Here is a 24,575-nt window from a genome sequence, read left to right as displayed (position 1 = left end):
CTCTGCTGGGATATATTTGCCTGCACCTGACCAATTATTCATTGATTAGCACATTAATAGCTCATATTTATATGACTATGATCAAAGTCATTAACATACACCTGATTCTGCCTAATTTTTAATATAACTTTACTGGTATAAATAAATACTTGAACAACTACATCAAATCACCATAAAGAGGAGAAAGCTTTCATCTAAATGTGTAACCAGATTGGCTAATTAACATTCTAATTTAAGAGACTGTGGCATAAACATCTCCCTTGGAATTGATTCAAGCTAGTCAAGCTGAAAGATAAAGCAAATGTTCACATTATAAGTATCTTTAAATGTTTTTACTCTATTCTCTATTCCATTTAAAATTTTCATTGACCTGTGACATTTACAGCCTGGGAAGCCACCACTTTATGGTTCTACTATTTTTTTTAACTACCAACTTTTGCAGAGAAAGTATGTAGATATTCTCACAAAAATTGGGACCTGCACAGAGTCTCTAGATAAGAAGCAAAGTAATGTAAGGATTAAGAGCATAGCCTCTAGAGCCAGACTGTCTGGACTGGGGTCCTGGTTCTGCCACATGCTAAGCACCTCAGTTTTCTTCATCTATGAAATGGGCATAGTAATATCTGCCTTGCAGGGCTGTCATAGGAATAAAATTAGTTACCATATTTAAAGTATTTAAAATGGTGCCTGGCACATTTTAAACCATATACCTTCATGTGTTTAGGGTGGGAAGAAAAACTGTGAAATGTAGCTGCTTAGAGAAAGCAACTATCCTTGTAATTGGAATGAAATTTGAATGCGATGAAATTATTAGAGCCTGTAGATGAGATCTACAAGAAGGGTAAGCATGTAGGTTGCTAACTGTTGGGCACTGCTGGAATCATTCCTCACAAAGTATTAGGAAGTTTCTAAAACTTGTAAAGATGTGTGCTGGTAAAAAGAGGAGATTTATGGGATTCTGTGGAGAATGCAAAAGTGGCTTATTCTAATAAAAATAAAATGATTTGAGTTTTACTTAGAAACAGTGCAAGAAAAATTCAGAAAGCTTTAGAAACAAGAGAAGCTTCTCTTGTTTTGACAATTCATTTATTGCCTTCTCTAATATTTAGAATTCTGTGGCCTTGTTGCTGTCAGATTTTTAATAAATAAAGGTAAGCAATATTTGTTAAGATAAACCAAGTGTGTCTTGGTTTTAAAAGATGTACTTGTTTTCATAAATGTCATTTGTGAAATGAGTCCCATTATTAATTATCTTGGAAGCCCTAGGCAAGATTTGAAACTTGCTCTCATGTGGTGACATTTTAAAATGAATTTTAAAATGAGTTTATTAATTTAACTAGTTACACAAATAAACCTGTTTTAAAAAATATTTACATGGTAACTTGTTAATTCATTTCTATGTTGATAATTTTTATTAAACTGAACCATGACCATCCACAAATATTCTTCAAATCTGTAATATTCATGTGGATATTTATGTTACTTCTTTATTCCTTTGGAATAAGAGTTAAGGTTTGGAAAGTCGATTTCCACACCACTGTGCCTCCGGAATTTCAAAAGATCCAAAATGGCTGCCTGTCGGCATCTAGGCCCCCTTGGTTGGTATGAGTGGCTGCTTACCAAGCCTACTGTTTTTCTCCTTGTTAGTATTCTGTGAGTGAACAAGGCTGGCTGGAAGCAAGATTGAGAAGTTGGCAATTTGTCCGTTTTTCCTTCTGTCCCTTTGTAACACACTACCCTTAAGAAATCTGGATACTCAAATTTTCTCTCTTCCTTAAAAATTCCTCTTTGGAAAACACCAGAAAAAAATATATTCTCAAAGCAGTATAGATAAGTAATAAAATGGTAGTAACTTCCCTCAGGGTCAAAGTCTCTTTGGTTTCAAGGCCCAGAATGGAATTCTAAATGTGGAATTCCAGGGATTGGTGAGAACAACAGAGTAGGTTTGCGGGAGAAGCTTTTCTGATAACATCATGTGGTCACATCTGTTGTTGGCCTGTTACCCTTGCTCTAGCTCAGAGCTTCTTGATTTTGTTTATTCTTCTGAGTGAGTCTTCCCCTGTCTCCTAGGCTAGGTCTCATTCCTATTTTGAAAGGACTTGCCACGGCGAATCAGAGGCTCGAATCAGAGGCTCTAAGCTTCTCCATTATTGTCTTTCTCCCAGTAGAGATGTCTAATGCTAAGGGCCTTCTGTTTCTACTGCAATGAATTGAAACTAAGGGATCTGGCTAGTCTAATATTAGCATCATCTAGGCAAATCATATAGAAGTTAATTTTCTACCCGGCTTGAATTGCTGTTTTCATTGTTTCCTTTCTCTAATCTATTTTTATTTCTGCAGAGAGCCTGAAACTTATTTTATTGAATAAGCCTAGCAACTCAAAATGATCTCACTTGCCAGGCATGTCAGTCACGTTTGTCTCTCACCAGGGTGGGACTGGTCCTTCTCTCCCTGCCTTTGTGTACCCGTTTCAAAGTGGTGGGCTCTCTGGATGAGGATGGCCTTCTCCATTTCATGAGTGCTGCTTTTTAGAAAGAGATGCAAGGGCAGCTGTGCTTCTCTCTGAGAACTTCCATGTAAGCTCTGAAGGCCTGTTTATCTTCATTTTAGGAATGGGAAGTCTTTAGAAGAGATGGAACCATAATTTCTCAAGGGATCAGAAAAAGACTGCCCCACGGGCCTCACTTCCCATCCTGACCATGGGGTTGACATGTTAGGTGTCACACAGTGCCGCAGGCCTCAAAGAACAGGGAGGAGGATGTAACTTTTATATTTCTCTGGCTTCAGATCTAATGCTGGGGCCTTAATTTCCAGGCTAAAATATGTAGACTCTAAAAGTGAATAGGCAGTTGTTAACTTTTTTTTTTTTTTGCGGTACTCGGGCCTCTCGCTGTTGTGGCCTCTCCAGGCTCCGGACGCGCAGGCTCAGCGGCCATGGCTCGCGGGCCCAGCCGCTCCGCGGCATGTGGGATCCTCCCGGACCGGGGCACGAACCTGTGTCCCCTGCATCAGCAGGTGGACTCCCAAGCACTGCGCCACCAGGGAAGCCCAGCAGTTATTAATTTTGAGGCCTAGATTTAGAACATATTCCTGAGGGCTTCTTTTCCCAACTCTTTAACACCTATTCCTGGTATTTAGCACTCTCCTCATCAGGGCTATATATCAATATAATTTAGTCTTCCTTCTCTAGGTATAAACTTATCTGAACCAAACTTTTTTGGCCATATAAAAATCAGTTTAAACTGAACATGGATTTCAGGAGGTTTTGTTACCTTTGATTGTTACTAATCTTGATTCATGGAAAGAACTATTGAGCTTGCAAGGTTTGATTTCTCAGAAGCAGTCATGTTCTTAATAAATTTAATTAAAGGCTCAACTTTGTTGTGTATGATGACAATTTTCTCCTCTATTAGAGGGAAAACCAAGTTTATGACACAGATTTTCTTTATTCACAGCAAAAGATTGAGGTATGAAGTATGGTTCTTATTTTCTCTATTTATTGTAGTTGGTTCTTTTCTAACCCTCTGAGGTGCAAAAAAAGCCATTGGATTTATTATATCATGCTTCACAAAGGTAGATTGGTCATGCTTAAAAGTTTAGATATGTGAAATAAAATTGTGACTGAAGCAAAACAAATGAGAGGTAAACTATTTACACATAATTCAATACTTTCTCTTCCCCGCATATGCTGCAAATCGTCTGTACTGTTTTATAGTTCAGATGAGCTTCTTTATGAATCACATGAGATGGCTGGAAAAAAAAAGTCTGACCTTTCAGAAAGTTCCATGATTCTAACATATTAGAAATTCCTTACCCTAAAACTGGTATAAATATAAAACTGGTAAAAATAAAACATATGTTGTAGTGATATTTTTGCTGCACTTTCCATTGTTTACCTCAGCAGGTGATTTTGAGTAAGGCTGGAAATCATTTTCTGAGATTCCTTTTTCCAACAGGAAAAGTAATACACTAGTTTGCAGCTCAATCATTACCCTACTGAGTAATTTTGCTCGAAGTCCTGCCCTAGTCAGTGTGCATATACTTGATCCTATATAAATGTTTGAATGAGTATATAAAAGTGGTAGAAGACAGTCTATTTTCAGTTAGATTACCCTATAGTGTTATGCAGGGATGATATTTAAAATACGAAAATTAATAAAGCATAAGCACCAACAAATTAGAATGGAAGTCTTTGAGAAGAGCTGGGTCCTTCGGTTTCTTTCTTAGCCAGACATTAACCCTTTAGTTCCTGAAATGTGGGAGGTCTAGAGAATCCTGAGAGAAAGGGCTGGTACAGGGATGGGGATCACGGTGGAATTCAACTCAGAGATGCAGCTGTTGACCAACTTGTATATTTCAGTATTTGATCAATGGGTCTCTGTGCCTGTGTGTACCAGCTGAACATTATTAGCCTTGTAAATACATAATTAAAAAGCAGTGAGGGTGTGAGGGCCCTAAAATATAAGGAATGTAAGTGCTATATTTTATTGAAATTTAGGAGCAAAATATCACATGTATTTTAAAGTTGCTGAAATAATATGTTCAATAAAATAATTATGAGGCTTAAAATATCAGGATAATTTGGAAGCTTTTTATGCTTTCGACCCAAAAGACATACTATATTTATATTGATTTTATGAAATCTAAAGACTTTAGTTCTGATTTTATAAAATCTAAAGACTTAAGAATAAATTTAGACCAATTCCCTTAATTTATCCATGAATCTGAGGACCGTGGCCATTGTCTTCCACAGTTAGTGATCATGGTAAGACCTGAAGCTAGAACTCAGACTTGATCTTTCCTTTATACATCAGGACTTCTCCCTTTCCCTAATAGCAGCATGGAAACCGGCAGGAGTGAGGTCGATGGCTTTTCCAAACAAAACAAAACAAAAGGGATATGAGAAGCTGAGTATCCTGGCAGTCAGTAGGCATTTATTGAGCACCTAAAAGATGTTTTTTGTAGAGATACAAAACAAAAACAAAACAACCTTCCTTCCTTAAATATGCAGAATAGCAGGAATATGTAGCCATACTAACTGGGTTTGGATCCCAACTCTTCTCCCTACCTGTTCTGAGGTCTTAAGCAAGTTACTTCTTGTGCCTCAGTTTCCCGGCATAGGATAATAATACCTACCTCGTCGTGTTATGAGGATGAAAGTAATATACATGTAGAGCACATAGGAAGTACTTGACACATAGTAAAGCTTGCTGTTACTATGGATCATGGTTTTATGCACTCTGCTAGACATCAGTAAGGTACGCCCAGGACTCTGGCTGGATACAGAAACAGGCACGCCAGACAGAATAGATAAGTCTCACCATGGAGATCAAATAAGTGCCAAGAAGCAGGGTAATGGAGCAAAGGGAAAGTGTCCAGAGCCACCTTCTAAGAAAGTACGGGCTGTGAATTGCTTACAAAGAGGAGAGGAGACAATTCACATGTCAGGTATGGTGTGAGCAAAAGAATGGAAAGCAAGAATGACCACGATGTGGTCAGGAATCCATGAAATTGCTGGGCTGGATCGGGAGGTGTTGCTATTGGGTGTTAATGAGTTTAGCAGTAGGAGGTGGTGGAAAATTTTGGAAAGTTGTCAAAATCCTCGAGAATTCCTCTAAGTGCGTGATATGCTCTCTGGACTCAACTTCTTCTTTTCGGCTTGTAAGGCCCACAGGAAGTGCTCTTCAGAATAAATTGGGAGGAGGGAGAACTATGCAAAATACCTCGCACTTAGCACTAAATCAGTATTAATTCCTTTCTCCCTTCAGAGACTGAAAGTTTACTTTAATAAAGGGGAGGGATTAAGTTAACGTAGATGTTTAACTCGTGTACAGATAAACATTCTAATTTATCCATCTTAAATCTTCTGGCTGAAGCTTTTGCGTTTAGAGTTTCCCTTACTCATCCGCCTCGCCCGGGCCGCAGCAACCGACAGGCAAAGCCGGGAGTAAAGGCGAGAGGTAAAAGAGCGCTCCACGCATGCGTTAGAAGCCGCCCCAACTACCCCGCGGCGTCTTTTCTTGGAACAAAACTAGCGCGGAGCCGCGGAGCTCCGCAGTTTGCGTAGACTCGAATTTCCTATTGCTCTCACGGTCCGTGTGGAATCCACGAATGGTGCAGTTCTGCTACGCAAGTTTCGTTATTCGAAGTGAATGGCTGGGTGGTGAGTGTGCGCCCAGAGCGTAACACCCATAGGCGGACGGGGTGCGGCTGCGCAAGGACCTGAGTGGGCCGTGTACGCCGCTAGCGTAGCGTGGTGTCTGACGCTCAGGTCTCCGCGACGCAGTTGGCGCAGCCGGCTTTGGTGAATACACGATTTAGTGCAGCCGGGGTTTGGTACCGAGCGGAGAGGAGATGCACACGGCACTCGAGTGTGAGGTAACTATAAAACCCCGATTTGTTTACATTCCCTCCCCCAGAACCGGCCCCTTGCGCGGCGGAGACTGCGAGTCCCGGGACAGCGGGGTGGTGGTAGAAAGGGAGACAAGGACCGGGGAGTCGGGGCTGAGTCCCTCGGGGATTCGGGCGCTGGGCTTCTCGCAGCTGCTGCTGTCGTTGGCGGCGGCGGCGGCGAGCCGGGCAGAGCGCGCTGTGGGCTGCGCGTGGGGTGCCGCAGCTCCTCGTGTGCGCTCTGGGCTGCCGCGGGGTTAGCGGCCGGGCAGCCTCCGCCCCGCGTGCGGGACCCGCGCCCAACTTAGCCCCCTGCCGAGGCTGGGGGCCGCGCGGAGAATGGGGCAGTGACCACTGGGCAGAAGGTGGCGGTTGGGGGGCTACGCGCGGGCGGCCTGGGGGCCGAGGGTGGCGTCGCCGCCGGAGGCGGGGACACGGTGGCCCGAGGGTGGGAGGATCCGCAGTCCGGTCTCGGCGAACACCCCCTGTTCTTCCTCTCGCGTGGTCCTCTCCGGTGTATCACGGTGACCCCGGGATGGAGCCTGGGCGCTGCTGTTCCGGCCCCGGGAGGCTAACGGACGGTGGCGCCTGTGCTCCTACCGCGGGAGGCCTCGTGGGAGCTTGCTTTCTCCCCTACCAACCGGAAAGCCGAGGCGGGGCGCGGGGTGGTTAATATTGAAGCCAGCTGGGGTCCCTGGAGCTGAGGGCTCGGGTTGGGCTGGGGCTGGGTCGGAGGGGGAGTTCGGGTGGGCCGGGAGGTGGCACGGCAGCCCAGGCTTTGTTCCTGAAAGCTCTTTGGCTGAGAGCGATGGGGGGCCCTCCTGCGGCAGTACGTCGGGGAACCTTCGCGGCCCCCTCCCCGGGTCTCGGGATCTGCTCAACTCCTTGCTTCTCCCTTGGGACCCCTGAGTGCCCAGGCTAAGAGGGGGGCCTGGTGAGGGCGCAGGCGACGTGACGTTGGAGGTCTTCCTGTGGCTTCTGTAAAGAACTGTTCACGTGGGAGTCTGTCCACATGGGCTGTCTTTATGAGCTGGGCAGGAGGAAGAAGCAGGATCCGCAGCCCTCAGTTGGAAGGGTCCTTCACTCAAGTCCCTGTTTTAAGTAATAAAGAGTGACATTAAAGCACATAATTTAAAAAGAAGATGGTAGGTTATACTGTGTGTGTGTTTATTTTTAACTTTAACGTCTTTTACACTGTTCAGTTCTCTAGTTTTACCTTGGAACTGAGTCATTCTTGGAGCAAAACAAGCATGTGACAAGTTTGCATTTCATTTGTGTGGGTTTTTTTTTTTTGATGGGTATCTAAATTCTACATAATTAAGAACAAGCAAGTAATATATGGGAAAAGCTGGAGATTTAGAATGTAGTTGATTGTAGTAATGCAGTTGAAAGCCTTAAGTCAAGACTTGTGTACTGTTTTTTGTTAGGACTTACAATTCTACAAATTTTAAGTACCTTGAGGCAGTCTCTTGCTCTAGACTTTGGGGTCCACACCAGACAACTTACATCCTTCCATGTGCTGAGTACTCCCATAGGAGAGAGAAATAGGTAATACCAACGATGAGTGATTTGAAGAAAAGAAAATAATAATGTACTGGAGGGACTTTTAAACTTTTTTTGTTTGATGAAACTCTGAATGATGAGTTTAAATGTATGGAAAACGTAGGATTACAAGAGAAACCAGTTGTATTGAAATATAATTACCAAAATGTTAAATATTTATGATGAAGTAATTCATGCTTTAGTAAAGCATTAAATATCGAGTAGTGGCAAGTCTGATGACTAATTTCAAACTAGTGAGGACTGTAAATGATCTTTATAGGATTTAATTTGAATGATTCATATTAATAGTGTCAGGTGCTGCATATTACTGTGCTTTTTGCCTACATTTATAACTGAAGGGATAACTAAATTTCAGAGATCAATTACAATTAGATATGTCTGTCTTCTGTATCCAAATTCACAAACCTGAATTCTTTACACAGCCCCCTGGTTAAGAACCCCTGTGTAAGAATGACTTTGTGCTACTTTAAAAGAAGTGGTTAACTATGAGGTGACATCGATAATATATTGCATGATAACCTTTACTTATTCTTCATGTTAATTTGTATTCTACTAACAGATAGCTTAAGAGCCAACACAGTTCTTCCCCTTTTTTGAGCACTTGATTTGAAGTAGGAGGCCTCAAGTCTGGTAGGCAGGTACTAGTCTAGGGGGTGTTTTTGTTTGTTTTTAAACAGATTTATGGAGAATACAGGGTATAGGTATTATAACAAGGGAAATTATTCAACAACAGGAATCATCTGCTTTTAATTAAAGCGAATTTACGTTGTTACTATTCTATTCCCCACCTCTCCCCGACTTCCTCTACCCCCAGTTTTGGCCGTTATTGGAAAGAATGTACAGCTTTGGAGTGAGACTTAAGGTTCAAAACTGACCCATTATTAACTAGTTTGGTTACCTTGAGCAAGTTGCTTTATCTTAATCTTTTATCTGTGAACTTGAAGTACTAGAAAAACCTACCTCATGGGTTTACTGTGACCTTGAAATGACTTAATGAGCTAAGGGGCTACAGATAATTCATTTTACCTTCTTTCTGCATAGACGTTTCAGTTCTTCATTAGCAGTTGAAGGACTACTTTCTGTCTTGATTCCAGAATGAGGTTTAATGGTCTCTACTGGGCCATTGCGGGGATACAATTATCTTATTGTTGTTATTCATATGTAATAATTCATAGAATTTTTTCTGCTTTTGCATTTTCTAACTTATAATTACATACATATATCTTGTTTTCCCTGCCAGACTAAATTCCTTGAGGGACACACACTCCACAGCTTTTTGTGACATAATGCTATAATGCTCATGACACCTTATTCAGTGAATGTGCAAAGCTTGGTTTCTTTAATCGAGTTAAAAATGTTAAGTGAGTGATACAAAATTTAAATTCAGTATTAACCCAAGGAAATATTAATACTTTCGATTTTGATATGTCAGCCCTTGTCTGTGTAGTGGCTACCTCAAGAATGGAAATGCTCATTTATTAAAAATTGTATATCAAAAGGACTTTATCATGAGTGCATTTTAAACGTATTCATAAGATGCAAAAGAAAGCACACAGTAGGAAACGGAAAAGAAGTGCAGGTAATCAAAACAGAAAGCTAGTTTTTTCCTTTATAACAGGTTTTATAACCTTATTAAGTAATTTTTCATTATAAGTGTAATTCTCATTAAAAATATACTAACTTTAGCTTCAAGTTTACAAGTTAGAAGAGTGCTGTTTGTCCCAACAGTTTGATGCTGCCCCCTAGTGTTTGATTCCTCTTGAAGTTTTCATGCACTTACCTTCTTCATCTTCACCTTTTCCTAAAACAACACTATTTAAGTTACAATTAGATTCCTTAGTGCTATTTATCTAGTCTACCTTGAGATTTCCTCCAGCTGGTTAGTGTTACTAATAAGAGTCATTTTGAACTGGTTAACTTTGATTGCTTTTAACCCTAATTTTCTGAATGGGGCTGAGTTTGGGTGGAGGTAGAACAATATAAGGCCAAGTTTCCTTGCAAGTTATGTTGGGGGTGTTTTCAAACAGAAAGAGGGCTATATATTAAATGTGTATCTTTGAGGTTAGCTTTGCATATGAATAGCAGCAATTCCTTCAGTCTGGGCTGCTTCTGGCTTAATTTAGTCCCATATAACTTCGTGTTGTCTCCACTGTACTGAAAATAATGTTAAAATCACGTGGTGAGCTTTTTTTTTTAAGTTCAAGTGTTTTGGAACTTTGACTTTTATAGAATGATTTTTGAAAAATAGAGCCTCAAGGACCTGTAATAACCACAAGATTTCCCATAGTCATTTATGTAAACTCAAGATTTCAAATTATATCAGTTATCAATATTCCAAACTACTTTTTTCATTTTCATTATTTTCTTTTTTTTTCATTATTTTCTAATAAGTTTTGTGACTAGACCACACAATGACTTTTAGGTTTTTCCCAAATAAGCAAATATATTCTTGACAAATATTTACTACAATCAGAATATTCAAAAATGTGTTCAGTAGTTATGAAGGCAATTTTCAACTGAAATTGTAAAGCTTTAAATAACAATAGCATTATTGAAATTATTTCCAACTGCTTAAGAGACCACACTTTCAATGTTCAGAACACAATAGTTTATTGTCATAGCACATCATAAAAAAATAGTGTCAGATTCTATTATCAGAACATAAGGTTTTCTTTTTTTGTTGTTGCCAGATATAAGAATTGGATATTTAATAGACTTTTAATGTTAAAAGATGTTATTAGAATGGCGTGGTGGTTACAGGTTTGTAAGTATAGGGATAAAATCTAAAATCTTTTTCAAGTAGTGTTTCAATTATTTTCATTAGGAGTTAGTGGTATATGATTTTGTAATTTTATAGTTTATATTTACCCATTATATTGTATATTTTACTGCTGAAAGAGGAGGTATCAGGTAATTGTTCTTGCATTAACATTTCTAACAATGGTGTTTACCCTTAATGTGTACACTGTTTTGGGGGACCATCCATCCCATTCAGAAAAGAGGTTTTTGGGGATTAGAAAAGTGAATCAGAATGTTGTCGGAAATATCTTTATCTTATTAATATAAGATTATGTGCTTTCATAGGACCCAGAAGTATTGTTATTAGAGTTACTGTGAAGTACTGTGTGAAAGAGTTATTTTTAATGCTCTAATAAGTATCGAAGACTTGTCAGTCAGTGATCACTTGAGTTTTTGCATTTGTTTTCATTCATATAGAAGCAGAAAATTAAATTGTTTTCAGTTGTAGTAACAAGGTCACAAATGCATATATCCCACTGCCCTGTTGCTTTAATGTCTGTAAATAAAAAATCATTTCAGATGTGCCTTCGTGCCTCTAAACTTTTTTCTGAATTCACTTTATATATTCAGTGAATGTTTGAGTTTTGCAATAGTGGTTTCCCCTGTAGTTGTCTGTTGAATTGGTAAGTTTTAAAAAATGTGTAGATTAAGTCAGGGGTCAGGAAGCTATGGCCTTGGGCCAAATCAGTCTGCTTTTCTAAATTAAGTATTGATGGAACACAGCTTCCTTGTACATTTATATATATTGTATATTGCTGCTTTGTACCATAATGGCAGAATTGAGTAGGTGCCACAGAGACTACTGCCTGCAAAACCTAAAATATTAAATATCCGACCCTTTTAAGTCAGCCAACTCCTGGATCCAGTTCTTCATATTCTGTCATTATTTGATGTGTTGCTGCTTTTAAAATACTTACATTTTCCTACTACCTGTATGAGTAAGATACTTTAGTATAAAAGCATTCAAATCTAAATGAATGGGTAATAATGTGAGTTCTCAGGTATTCTTCACCTAAATAGTGTAGAAGCTTTTTGTCTCTCCCCCTTTCCATTTTCCTCTATAGGAGGAATAGCACCTTTATTTATGATGCTTGGATTTGGAATGTGGCCTTCAACCTTGAGCTACTACTTAACTCTATCACTGTCACAGTTTACCGTCTCTAATTTAAAAGGTGACTGTGTCTTCCTTGTACCTCCTTCAGAGCAGAAAATGTTCATATTTTTTATGCCTTCTCCCTGCCCCTTCTTCCTGTCCCCTTTCCTCCTTTTTCCTCTCCTCCCACTCCCCTCATAAAGCAATTCGTGATTGCATGTTTACAGGCCTGTGAACAAGTGTTTTGGTGTAATTCTTCTTAGTGTGCCTTTGCTGAAGATGAATCATTACTTTATTCTGTTTACATGTGAAGAAGTATACTTTGTGCTATGTCGTAGAAGAACATAGCCTCTTGATGAAGGGGGCTATGGAAAGATTGATTTACGTACCTTATCAAGATATGTAGAATAAAATATGATTTATTTTTACATTGTAAATCAATGAGATCAGTAAAACTATATTAGAAAAATACTTTATGTAATTATAATGTAATATTTAACTATTACATTATTGTATATACTTACAGAGAACAATTAGATATTATGTATTGTATATAATATATATCATAAAGCAACAGATCATGTTTTCTTTTCCCATGGACCTTTTTTAATGTAGAATTTCAGCTGACTTTGTAACTTGTTAATGTTTAAAACATATTTTAAGATTTTTGTTTTAAATTAGCATACTCTAGTTTTTAAAATAAAGTGAATAATTTGATATATATAACCAGTGTAAATAAAAAGTTTATTTTCAAGAAAATAATCAATTTTTAAAAACTGAAGAAGGAAACCAAGTAGCTACAAATCAAATCACTGAAAATTTTAAGAAAGTGTTGTTTAAGTTCACTGTAAATACAGTATTATATAATACATAATGTAATTTATGATTTATAAAAAATGTTAAAGCTTTTCCCCAGAAGATTTCTGCCTAAACACAAGTACTTGAAAGTTTTACTGAGGCTAAAACGTAAACTTTCTTAGTTAACAGATATAAGACTATTGTTTGTTAGTTCAGTGGATGTTTTATTTTCCCTAAAAAAGAAATGGATGTTAGGGGTCATGTTAATTTTAATTATTGCTTTTTTTTCAAAGAAGAAAATATATATTAAATATAGGGAGAAAAAACATTAAATTTAGAAGTCATAAAGAAATTGCAGAAGATGTTCACGGGTTTCAGTGCATGTGTGTGAAAATGTCTATACGTGAAAGGGAAAACATTGTAATCAAAGTAAAAAGGCATTAGACAGAATTGAAGATGTTTTCTGCGGAAAATATGACCAAGCCATGTTATGTAAAAGCTCATGAATGTTTATAAAAATATTGAGACACCAGGAATAATTTGAATATAAAAATAAGGTAATTTTACCTGTTCCAAAATTAATAATACCAACTACTAATGAGAATACTATGACTGTACTACTGGTGGCAGTATAACCAAACTTAATTGCTCTAGAAAACAATTTGGAAGTATGTAACAAGACCTGAAAAGTATTCAAACTTTTGTGGTCTTTCCCCACATCTTGGACTTATCCAAGCCAGTAACTAAAAATAGCACAAATTGAAATTAAAATGATTACATATTGTGATTAAAACCCTGTAAACAAATGCTTGTGAAAATCTTGAAACTGTAATTCATTTTCTTCCACATGTGACATAATGTGATTTTGTTCAACAGAAACTTTTTTTAAGATTTATAATTGCTGACTTTTATATTTAGTTTTTTCAAAGTTATGCATGAATACAGTTTAAAGAATTAAATAGTTCTGTGAAGTTTTTAGGAAAAAGAAAAATCAGTCTCCTGCCTGGCTTCTTTTACATTCTGCCTAGAGAGATAAGGAACTCCTTTAGTTTCTCTGATTATTTTGCTTTTCAGTGCTATGTCTCCAACATGTTCATAACTTGCTGATTTTCAGTTTTAGTCATTGTCTGCTTTGGATTTAGCACTCTTTCCACCTCTCCATGTACTCATTTCCTATACCCCAGTTTTTCAGTACAATTGTATTGAATAATTTTGGTTTAGAACAGTATTTAGTGTTATATTTTTATGACTGTGAATGTTATTTACAATTGAGTCATTGTAATAAACTGTTACTTTTCCTGCACAACTCCCCCCCCCCCCCGGCATTAATAATTTTTTTCTTTTTAAATGTATCTGTATATTACAAAATCTACTGCAGTCTGTGTATCTGAGTGTGATTCTATTAAGAAAGAGAATGTGCCTTAAGAAGACTATGTTTATATAATTTATGTAGTTTTCTTTATGTTGGACAAGGTTGAACTTGATAATAAAGATGGATTGATACTTGATAATAAATTGGTTGTTTGCTAGTAAAAATTAAGTAGCTTTGACACTTGAACTATACTTTTGTAAGATTCTGCTAAATGGCAGGACTGAATCATTTAACTTTGTTCAAATAACTGTAAGGACAGCTAAAATTAAACAGTAGAAAGCTTCCCTGGTGAGGAAGAAGTAGTCTGTGTTGTCAGCAGCATCAAAAAAATGTTAATGTTATGAAAATATTGCCCTGGTGGTCCAGTGGTTAAGACCCCAAGCTTCCAATGCAAGGGGCGCAGGTTCCATCCATGGTCAGGGAGCTAAGATCCCACAAGCCGTGCTGTGTGGCAAAAAAAAAAAAATACTGCCCTGGATATTCTGTGATTTTTTTTTTTTTCCTAACCTTATGGAAAGGAGAGATCATTTTAGCTGGCAGTGCTTATGAATGGCAAGCTGGTACAAAATCAGGGTCATGTAACAGTGACAAGATGCTGAAAAAGGAAAACAAAGTAAGAGTGAAGATGAATGGAGTAATAAAGATTTAAGGCAATGGCAGTAACGATTCTTAGAATGAAGGTAACTGAGGGGTGATGAGTTGAAAGAGAATACAGCTCTGGAAGTTGAAGGGAGAAGGCATGTGTGTCTAATTCAGGTCCTAAGGTTAGTGCTCTGTCTTTTAAGTCCTCTTTGTGATTATATGTTGTGTAGGTTTACATGCATTTGTAGTGGAAAGAAGTTGAAGCTTATTTATTGAAAGGGTAACTAAAATTGTAAACATTTTAGTAGCTTCAAAAGGCCTCACAATATTTTGTGACTGATAAAGGTTTCCCACCTCATGCATTTACTAATCTCAGATGCTCTTTGTATTCACAAGCAGCACAACAGGCATAGGAATATCATACATGGCTTTCTACCTTATGGTTCCAGACTCCTTGTAATGAAAGCTTGAAAAGCAGAGACTTCAGATAATTTTTTTTTGAATTTTATTTATTTTTTTATACAGCAGGTTCTTATTAGTTATCCATTTTATACATATCAGTGTATACATGTCAATACCAATCTCCCAATTCATCCCACCACCACCACCATCCCCGCCGCCACTTTCCCCCCCTTGGTGTCCATACGTTTGTTCTCTACATCTGTGTCTCTATTTCTGCCCTGCAAACTGGTTCATCTGTACCATTTTTCTAGGTTCCACATATATGCATTAATATATTTCTTTTTCTGACTTATTTCACTCTGTATGACAGTCTCTAGATCCATCCACATCTCTGCAAATGACCCAATTTCGTTCCTTTTTATGGCTGAGTAATATTCCATTGTATATATGTACCACATCTGCTTTATCCATTCATCTGTCAATGGGCATTCCATGACCTGGCTATTGTAAGTAGTGCTTCAGTGAACATTGGGGTGCATGTGTCTTTTTGAATTATGGTTTTCTCTGGGTATATGCCCAGTAGTGGGATAGCTGGGTCATACGGTAATTCTATTTTTAGTTTTTTAAGGAACCTCCATAGTGTTCTCCATAGTGGCTGTATCAATTTACATTCCCAAAAACAGTGCAAGAGGGTTCCCTTTTCTCCACACCCTCTCCAGCATTTGTTGTTTGTAGATTTTCTGATGATGCCCATTCTAACCAGTGTGAGGTGATACCTCATTGTAGTTTTGACTTGCATTTCTCTAATAATTAGTGATGTTGAGCAGCTTTTCATGTGCTTCTTGGCCATCTGTATGTCTTCTTTGGAGAGATGTCTATTTAGGTCTTCTGCCCATTTATTGATTGGGTTGTTTGTTTTTTTAATATTCAGCTGCATGAGCTGTTTATATATTTTGGAGATTAATCCTTTGTCTGTTGATTCGTTTGCAAATATTTTCTTCCATTCTGAGGGTTGTCTTTTTCTCTTGTTTGTAGTTTCCTTTGCTTGGCAAAAGCTTTTAAGTTTCATTCACAGTTTCAATTTCAGTGCTTGTGATTGGTCTGTTTATATTTTCTATTTCTTCATGGTTCAGTCTTGGGAGGTTGTGCTTTTCTAAGAATTTGTCCATTTCTTCCAGGTTGTCCATTTTATTGGGATATAGTTGCTTGTAGTAATCTCTCATGATCCTTTGTTTTTCTGCAGTGTCAGTTGTTACTTCTCCTTTTTCATTTCTAATTCTATTGATTTCAGTATTCTCCCTTTTTTTCTTAATGAGTCTGTCTAGTGGTTTATCAATTTTGTTTATCCTCTTAAAGAACCAGCTTTTAATTTTATTGATCTTAGCTATTGTTTCCTTCATTTCTTTTTCATTTATTTCTGATCTGATCTTTATGATTTCTTTCCTTCTGCTAACTTTGGGGGCTTTTTGTTCTTCTTTCTTTAATTGCTTTAGGTGTAAGGTTAGGTTGTTTATTTGAGATGTTTATTGTTTCTTGAGGTAGGATTCTAGTGCTATAAACTTCCCTCTTAGAACTGCTTTTGCTACATCCCATAGGTTTTGGGTCGTTGTGTTTTCATTGTCATTTGTTTCTAGGTATTTTTTGATTTCCTCTATGATTTCTTCAGTGAGCTCTTGGTTATTAAGTAGTGTATTGTTTAGCCTCCATGTGTCTGTACTTTTAACAGGTTTTTTCCTGTAATTGATATCTATTCTCATAGTGTTGTGGTCAGAAAAGATACTTGATACGATTTCAATTTTCTTAAATTTACCAAGGCTTGATATGTGACCCAAGATATGATCTATCCTGGAGAATGTTCCATGAGCACTTGAGAAGGAAGTGTATTCTGTTGTGTTTGGATGGAATGTTCTATAAATATCAATTAAGTCCATCTTGTTTAATTTATCATTTAAAGCTTTCCTTATGTTTCCTTATTTATTTTCATTTTGGACGATCTGTCCATTGGTGAAAGTGGGGTGTTCAAGTCCCCTACTATGATTGTTACTGTCGATTTCCCCTTTTATGGCTGTTAGCATTGCCTTAAGTGTTGAGGTGCTCCTTTGTTGGGTCCATAAATATTTACAGTTGTTACATCTTATTCTTGGATTGATCCCTTGATCATTATGTAGTGTGCTTTGTCTCTTGGAATAGTCTTTTTTTTAAAGTCTGTTTTGTCTGATATGAGAATTGCTATTCCAGCTTTCTTTTGATTTCCATTTGCATGGAATATCTTTTTCCATCCCCTCACTTTCAGTCTGTATGTATCCCTAGGTCTGAAGTGGGTCTCTTGCAGACAGCACATATATGGGTCTTGTTTTTGTATCCATTCAGCATGCCTGTGTCCTTTGGTTGGAGCATTTAATCCATTTACATTTAAGGTAGTTATTGATATGTGTGTTCCTGTTACCATTTTCTTAATTGTTTTGGGTTTGTTATTGTAGGTCTTTTCCTTGTCTTGTGCTTCCTGCCTAGAGAAATTACTTAAGGATTTGTAAAGCTGGTTTGGTGGTGTTGAATTTCACTTAGCATTTGCTTGTCAGTAAAGGTTTTAATTTCTCCATTGAATCTGAGTGAGATCCTTGCTGGGTAGAGTAATCTTGGTTGTAGGTTTTTCTCGTTCATCACTTTAAATATGTCCTGCCACTCCCTTCTGGCTTGCAGAATTTCTGCTGAAAGATCAGCTGTTAATCTTACGGGGATTCCCTTGTATGTTATTTGTTGCTTTTCCCTTGCTGCTTTTAATATTTTTTCTTTGTATTTAAGTTTTGATAGTTTGACTAATATTTGTCTTGGCATGTTTCTCCTTGGATTTATCCTGTATGGGAGTCTTTGTGCTTTCTGGCCTTGATTGACTATTTCCCTTCTCATTTTAGGGAAGTTTTCAACTATAATCTCTTCAAATATATTCTCAGTCCCTTTCTTTTTCTCTTCTTCTTCTGGGACCCCTATAATTCGAATGTTGGTGCATTTAATGTTGTCCCAGATGTCTCTGAGACTGTCCTCAATTCTTTTCATTCTTTTTTCTTTATTCTGCTCTTCAGTAGTTATTTCCACTATTTTATCTTTCAGGTCATTTATCCATTCTTCTGCCTCAGTTATTCTTCTACTGATTCCTTCTAGAGAATTTTTCATTTCATTTATTGTGATGTTTATCATTGTTTGCTCTTTAGTTCTTCTAGGTTTTTGTTAAACGTTTCTTTCATTTTCTCCATTCTGTTTCTAAGATTTTGGATCATCTTTACTATCATGACTCTGAATTCTTTTTCAGGTAGACTCCCTATTTTCTCTTGGTTTGTTTTATCTGGTGGGTTTTTACCTTGCTCCTTCATCTGCTGTTTGTTTCTCTGTCTTCTCATTTTGCTTAACTTACTGTGTTTGGGGTCTCCTTTTGGCAGGCTGCAGGTTCGTAGTTCCCGTTGTGTTTGGTGTTGGCCCCTAGTGGGTAAGGTTGGTTTAGTGGGTTGTGTAGGCTTCTTGGTGGAGGGGGCTGGTGCCTGTGTTCTGGTGGATGAGGCTGGATCTTGTCTTTCTGGTGGGTGGAACTGCGTCTGGTGGTGTGTTTTGGGTTGTCTGTGAACTTATTATGATTTTAGGCAGCCTGTCTGCTAATGGGCAGGGTTGTGTTCTTATCTTGCTAGTTGTTTGGCATAGGATGTCAAGCCCTGTAGCTTGCTGGTCGTTGAGTGGAGCTGGGTCTTAGCGTTGAGATGGAGATCTCTGGGAGATCTTGCGCCATTCGATATTATGTGGGGTTGGTAGGTTTCTGGTGGACCAGTGTCCTGAACTCGGCTCTCCCATCTCAGAGGCTCAGGCCTGACCCCCAGCAACAGCACCAAGACCCTGTCAGCCACTCGGCTCAGAAGAAAAGGGAGAAAATAAATAAATAAACAAACAAACAAATAAATAAAATAAGAAAGTTATTAAAAGAAAAAAATTTTTTAAATATATTTAAAAATTAAAAAGTAGTAAAAAAAAAAAAAAAGGAAGGAAAGAGAGAGCAACCAAATCAAAAAACAAATTCACCAATGATAACAAGCTCCAAAAAGTATACTGAAAAAAAAAAAAAAAGGACAGACAGAACCCTAGGACAAATGGTAAAAGCAAATCTCTACAGAGAAAATTACACAAAGAAGCATACACATGCACACAAAAGGAGAAAAGGGAAAAAAATAAATAAATAAAAGGAAGAGAGCATCCAAATCAATAAAGAAATCTACCAATGATAATAAGCTCTAAATACTAACCTAAGATAAACATAACACCAGAAATAAATTAGATGCAGAAAGCAAACCCCAAGTCTACAGTTGCTCCCAAAGTCTACCACCTCAATTTTGGGATGATTCGTTGTCTCTTCAGGTATTCCACAGTTGCAGGGTCCATCAGTTTGATTGTGGAGGTCTAATCCTCTGCTTCTGAGGCTCCGTGGAGAGATTTCCCTTTCTCTTCTTTGTTCACACAGCTCCTGGGCTTCAGCTTTGGATTTGGCCTTGCCTCTGCATGTATGTTGCCTGAGGGCATCTATTCCAGGCCCAGACAGGATGGGGTTAAAGGAGCAGCTGATTAGGGGACTCTGGCTCACTGAGGCCGGGGGAGGGAGGGGTATGGAATTTGGGGCGAGCCTGTGGTGGCAGAGGCCGGCGTGACGTTGTAATAGACTGAAGCATGACATGTGTTCTCCTGGGGAAGTTGTCCCTGGATCATGGGACCCTAGGAGTGGCAGGCTTCACAGGCTTCCTGGAGGGGAGGTGTGGGTAGTGACCTGTGCTTGCACACAGGCTTCTTGGTGGCTGCAGTAGCAGCCTTAGTGTCTCATGCCTGTCTCTGTCTGTGCTGATAGCCACGGCTCGAGCCCGTCTCTGGAGCTTGCTTGTGTGGTGCTCTGAATCCCCTCTCCTCGTGCACCCTGAAACAATGTTCTCTTGCCTCTTAGGCAGTTCCAGACATTTTCCTGGACTCCCTCCCAGCTACCTGTGGCGCACTAGTCCCCTTCAGTCTGTGTTCATGCAGCCAACCTCAGTCCTCTCCCTGAGATCTGACCTCTAAAGCCCAAGCCTCAGCTCCCAGCCACCAGCTGCCCTGGCGGGTGAGCAGAGAAGCCTCTCAGGCTGGTGAGTGCTGGTCAGCACCGATCCTCTGTGTGGGAATCTGTCCGCTTTGCCATCTGCACCCCTATTGCTGCGCTGTCCTCCGTGACTCCAAAGCTTCCCCCCGACACACCCACCATCTCCGCCAGTGAAGGGCCTTCTTAGCGTGTGGAAGCTTTTCCTCCTCCACAGCTCCCTCCCAGAGGTGCAGGTCCTGTCCCTATTCTTTCGTCTCTGTTTTTACTTTTTCCTTTTGCACTACCCAGGTACGTGGGGAATTTCTTGCCTTTTGGGAAGTCTGAGGTCTTCTGCCAGGTTCTATAGGTGTTGTGTAGGAGCTGTGCCACATGTAGATGTACTTTTGAGGTATTTTTGGGGAGGAAGGTGATCTCCACATCTTACTCCTCTGCCATCTTGAAGCTGTCCCTCTAATTTCTTTCTTTTACATGTAGCTGTCCAGTTTGCCCAGCACCACTTATTGAAGAGGCTGTCTTTTCTCCATTGTATGTTTTTGCCTTCTTTGTCGTAAATTAGGTGCCCATATGTGTGTGGGTATATCTCTGGGCATTCTATCCTGTACCATTGATCTGTATTTCTGTTTTTGTGCCAGTACCATACTGTCTTGATTACTGTAGCTTTATGGTATAGTTTGAAGTTGGGTAGCCTGATTCCTCCATTTTTCTTTCTCAAGATTGCTTTGGCTATTCGGGGTCTATTGTGTTTCTATATGAATTGTAAAATTTTTTGTTCTAATTCTGTGAAGAATACCATTGGTAGTTTGATAGGGATTGCATTGAATCTGTAGATTGCTTCGGGTAGTATAGTCATTTTCATAATGCTTTTTCCAATCCAAGAACCTGGTATATTTCTCCATCTGTTTTTGTCATCTTTGATTTCTTTCATGAATGTTTTATAGTTTTCTGAGTACAGGTCTTTCGCCTCCTTAGGCAGGTTTGTTCCTAGGTATTTTATTCTTTTTGTTGCAGTGGTAAATGGGAATGTTTCCTTAGTTTCTCTTCCTGATTTTTCATTGTTAGTGTATAGGAATGCCAGATTTCTTTGCATTAATTTTGGATCCTGCAACCTTACCAAATGCATTGATTAGTTCTAGTAGTTTTCTGGTGGCATCTTTAGGATTTCCTATGTATAGTATCATGTCATTGGCAAACAGTGACAGTTTTACTTTTTCTTTTCCAATTTGTATTCCTTTTGTTTCTGTTTTTCTCTGATTGCTGTGGCTAGGACTTCCAAAAGTATGTTGAATAAGAGTGGCAAGAGTAGACATCCTTGTCTTGTTCCTGATATTAGTGGAAATGCTTTCAGCTTTTTACCATTGAGTATGATGCTTGCTGTGGATTTGTCATATATGGCCTTTATTATGTTAAGGTAGGTTCCCTCTGTGCCCACTTTTTGGAGAGTTTTTATCATAAGTGGGTGTTGAATTTTGTCGAAAGCTTTTTCTGCATCTATTGAGATGATCATATGGTTTTTCTCCTTCAGTTTGTTAATGGATTATTATTACATTGATTGATTTGGGTATATTTGAAGAATCCTTGCATTCCTGGGATAAACGCCACTTGATCATGGTGTATGATCCTTTAATGTGCTGTTGGATTCTGTTTGCTAGTATTTTGTTCAGGAGTTTTGCATTTATGTTCATCAGTGATATTAGTCTATAATCTTTTTTTTGTGATATCTTTCTGGTTTTGGTATCAGGGTGATGGTGGCTTCATAGAATGAGTTTGGGAGTGTTTCTCCCTCTGCAATTTTTTGGAAGAGTTTGAGAACAATAGGTGTTAGCTCTTCTCTAAATATTTGATAGAATTTGCCTGTGAAGCCATCTGGTCCTGGACTTTTGTTTGCTGGAAGATTTTTTTTTTTTTTTTTTTTGTGGTACGCGGGCCTCTCACTGTTGTGGCCTCTCCTGTTGCGGAGCACAGGCTCCGGACGCGCAGGCTCAGCGGCCATGCCTTATGGGCCCAGCCGCTCCGCGGCACGTGGGATCTTCCCAGACCGGGGCACGAACCTGCATCCCCTGCGTCGGCAGGCGGACTCCCAACCACTGCGCCACCAGGGAAGCCCTGGAAGATTTTTAATTATGGTTTCAATTTCATTACTTGTGATAGGTCTGCTGATATTTTCTAATTCATCCTGGTTCAGTCTTGGAAAATTGTACCTTTCCAAGAATTTGTCCATTTTTCGTGGCTGTCCATTTTATTGGCATATAATTGTTTGTAGTAGTCTCTTATAATCTTTTGTATTTCTGCAGTGTCAGTTGTGATTTCTCCTTTTTCATTTCTAATCTTGTTGATTTCTGTCCTCTCCCTTTTTTTCTTGATGAGTCTGGCTAAGGTTTTATCAATTTTATCTTCTCAAAGAACCAGCTTTTAGTTTTATTGATCTTTGCTATTGTTTTCTTCATTTCTATTTCATTTATTTCTGCTCTGATCTTTATGATTTCTTTCCTTCTACTCACTTTGAGTTTTCTTTGTTCTTCTTTCCCTACCTGTTTTAAGTGTAGTGTTAGATTGTTTGAGATTTTTCTTGTTTTTTGAGGTGAGATTGAATTGCTATAAACTTCCCTCTTAGAACTGGTTTTGCTGTGTGCCATAGGTTTTTGGTTGTGGTGTTTTGATTGTCATTTGTTTCTATGTATTTTTTAATTTCTTTGATTTCTTCAGTGATCTCTTGGTTATTTAGTGACGCACTGTTTGGCCTCCATGTATTTGGTTTTCTTTACTGTTTTTTCCTGTAATTGATTTCTAGTCTCATAGCTTTGTGGTCAGAAAAGATGCTTGTTACGATTTCAATTTTCTTAAATTTTCCAAGGCTTGATTTGTGACCCAAGACGTTATCTATCCTGGAGAATGTTCCATGTGCACTTGAGAAGAAAATGTATTCTGTCACTTTTGGGTGGAATGTTCTATAAATATCAATTAGATCTATCTGGTCTATCTGGTCATTTAAAGTTTGTGTTTCCTTATTTATTTTCTGTTTGGATGATCTGTCTGTTGATGTAAGTGCATTGCTAAAATCCCTTACTATATTTGTGTTACTGTCAATTTCTCCTTCGTGGTTGTTAGCATTTGCCTTATGTATTGAGGTGCTCCTATGTTGGGTGCATAAGCATTTATAATTGTTATATTTTCTTCTTGGATTGATCATTATGTAGTGTCCCTCCTTATCTCTTGTAACAGTCTTTATTTTAAAGTCTATTTTATCTGATATGACTAGTGCTACTACAGCTTTCTTTTGATTTCCATGTGCATGGAATATCTTTTTCCATCCCTTCAGTTTCAGTCTGTATGTGTCCCTAGGTCTGAAGTGGGTCTCTTGTAGACAGCATATATATGGGTCTTGTTTTTGTATCCATTCAGCCGTTCTTTGTCTTTTGGTTGGGGCATTTAATCCATTTACACTCAAGGTTATTATTGATATGTATGTTCCTGTTACCGTTTTCTTAATTGTTTTGGGATTGTTTTTGTGGGTCTTTTTCTTCTCTTGTGTTTTCCACCTAGAGAAGTTTCTTCATCATATGTTGTAAAGCTGGTTTGGTGGTGCTGAATTCTCTTAGCTTTTGCTTGTCTGAAAAGCTTTTGACTTCTGCATCGAATCTGAATGAGATCCATGCTGGGTGCAGGCCAGAAGGGAGTGGCAGGGTATACTTAAAGTGTTGGACTGTTTTTAAGAGGGAAATAAACTTGCTTGTTTCTTAAGCCACCGCCCTTTGAGAGAAGTCTCTTTACAATAGCTGCTTAGTCTATGCTGACAAATGCTTCATTCAAGTGATTCTTTGGCACACACCTGCTATATAGCTGTTCTAAACTAAAGTTGCAAAGTTTATGTATGATTTACTTTAAAAAGTACTTAACAGAGGGCTTCCCTGGTGGCGCAGTAGTTGAGAGTCCGCCTGCCAATGCAGGGGACACGGGTTTGTGCCCCGGTCCGGAAAGATCCCACATGCCGCAGAGCGGTTAGGCCCGTGAGCCATGGCCGCTGAGCCTGCGCGTCCGGAGCCTGTGCCCTGCAACAGGAGAGGCCACGACAGTGAGAGGCCCGTGTACTGCCAAAAAGAAAAAAAAACAAACCCCACTCCAAAAAACAAAAAAGCAAACAAAATACTTAACAGAGATTTAATATTACCTTTATGATGTCACTCATGTATTTTGCATTCCTATCGTGCTCTCTTGAATGTAAATGATTAGGTGACTTAAGATATTAGAATCTTTGCAGTAAACAAATTGAGTACTATACACTCAAAAAGTAGACACAAATGACAATTTAAAACTCATATAGACCACCCACAGTTTTTGTGTTTCATGGAGTCATTCATTTGATATTGCCTGATCAATATATATGTATGTTTATTTATTTATTTATTTATTTTTGCGGTACGCGGGCCTCTCACTGCTGTGGCCTCTCCCGTTGCGGAGCACAGGCTCTGGACACGCAG

General features: G+C 38.7%; 1 protein-coding gene across 2 annotated transcripts in view; it reads left to right on the top strand.

Moving 5' to 3' along the window:
• The window catches only part of SLC39A10 (solute carrier family 39 member 10), a 105,198-nt gene that overhangs the window by 32,512 nt on the left and 48,111 nt on the right, over positions 1–24,575 (top strand). Inside the window, exon 1 of one of the 2 annotated variants that reach the window (XM_060152407.1) lies at positions 6,306–6,378. The exons of the other annotated variant lie outside the window; for it this stretch is intronic. The gene's annotated coding sequence lies outside the window, so the exon portion shown is untranslated. Of the gene's footprint in view, positions 1–6,305; positions 6,379–24,575 lie in introns of those variants that run through there. 2 annotated transcript variants of the gene reach the window in all.

Source organism: Lagenorhynchus albirostris, chromosome 6 (genome assembly GCF_949774975.1).
Source record: "Lagenorhynchus albirostris chromosome 6, mLagAlb1.1, whole genome shotgun sequence".
Lineage (NCBI taxonomy): Eukaryota > Metazoa > Chordata > Mammalia > Artiodactyla > Delphinidae > Lagenorhynchus > Lagenorhynchus albirostris.
This window is presented reverse-complemented; position numbering and strand designations above follow the sequence as displayed.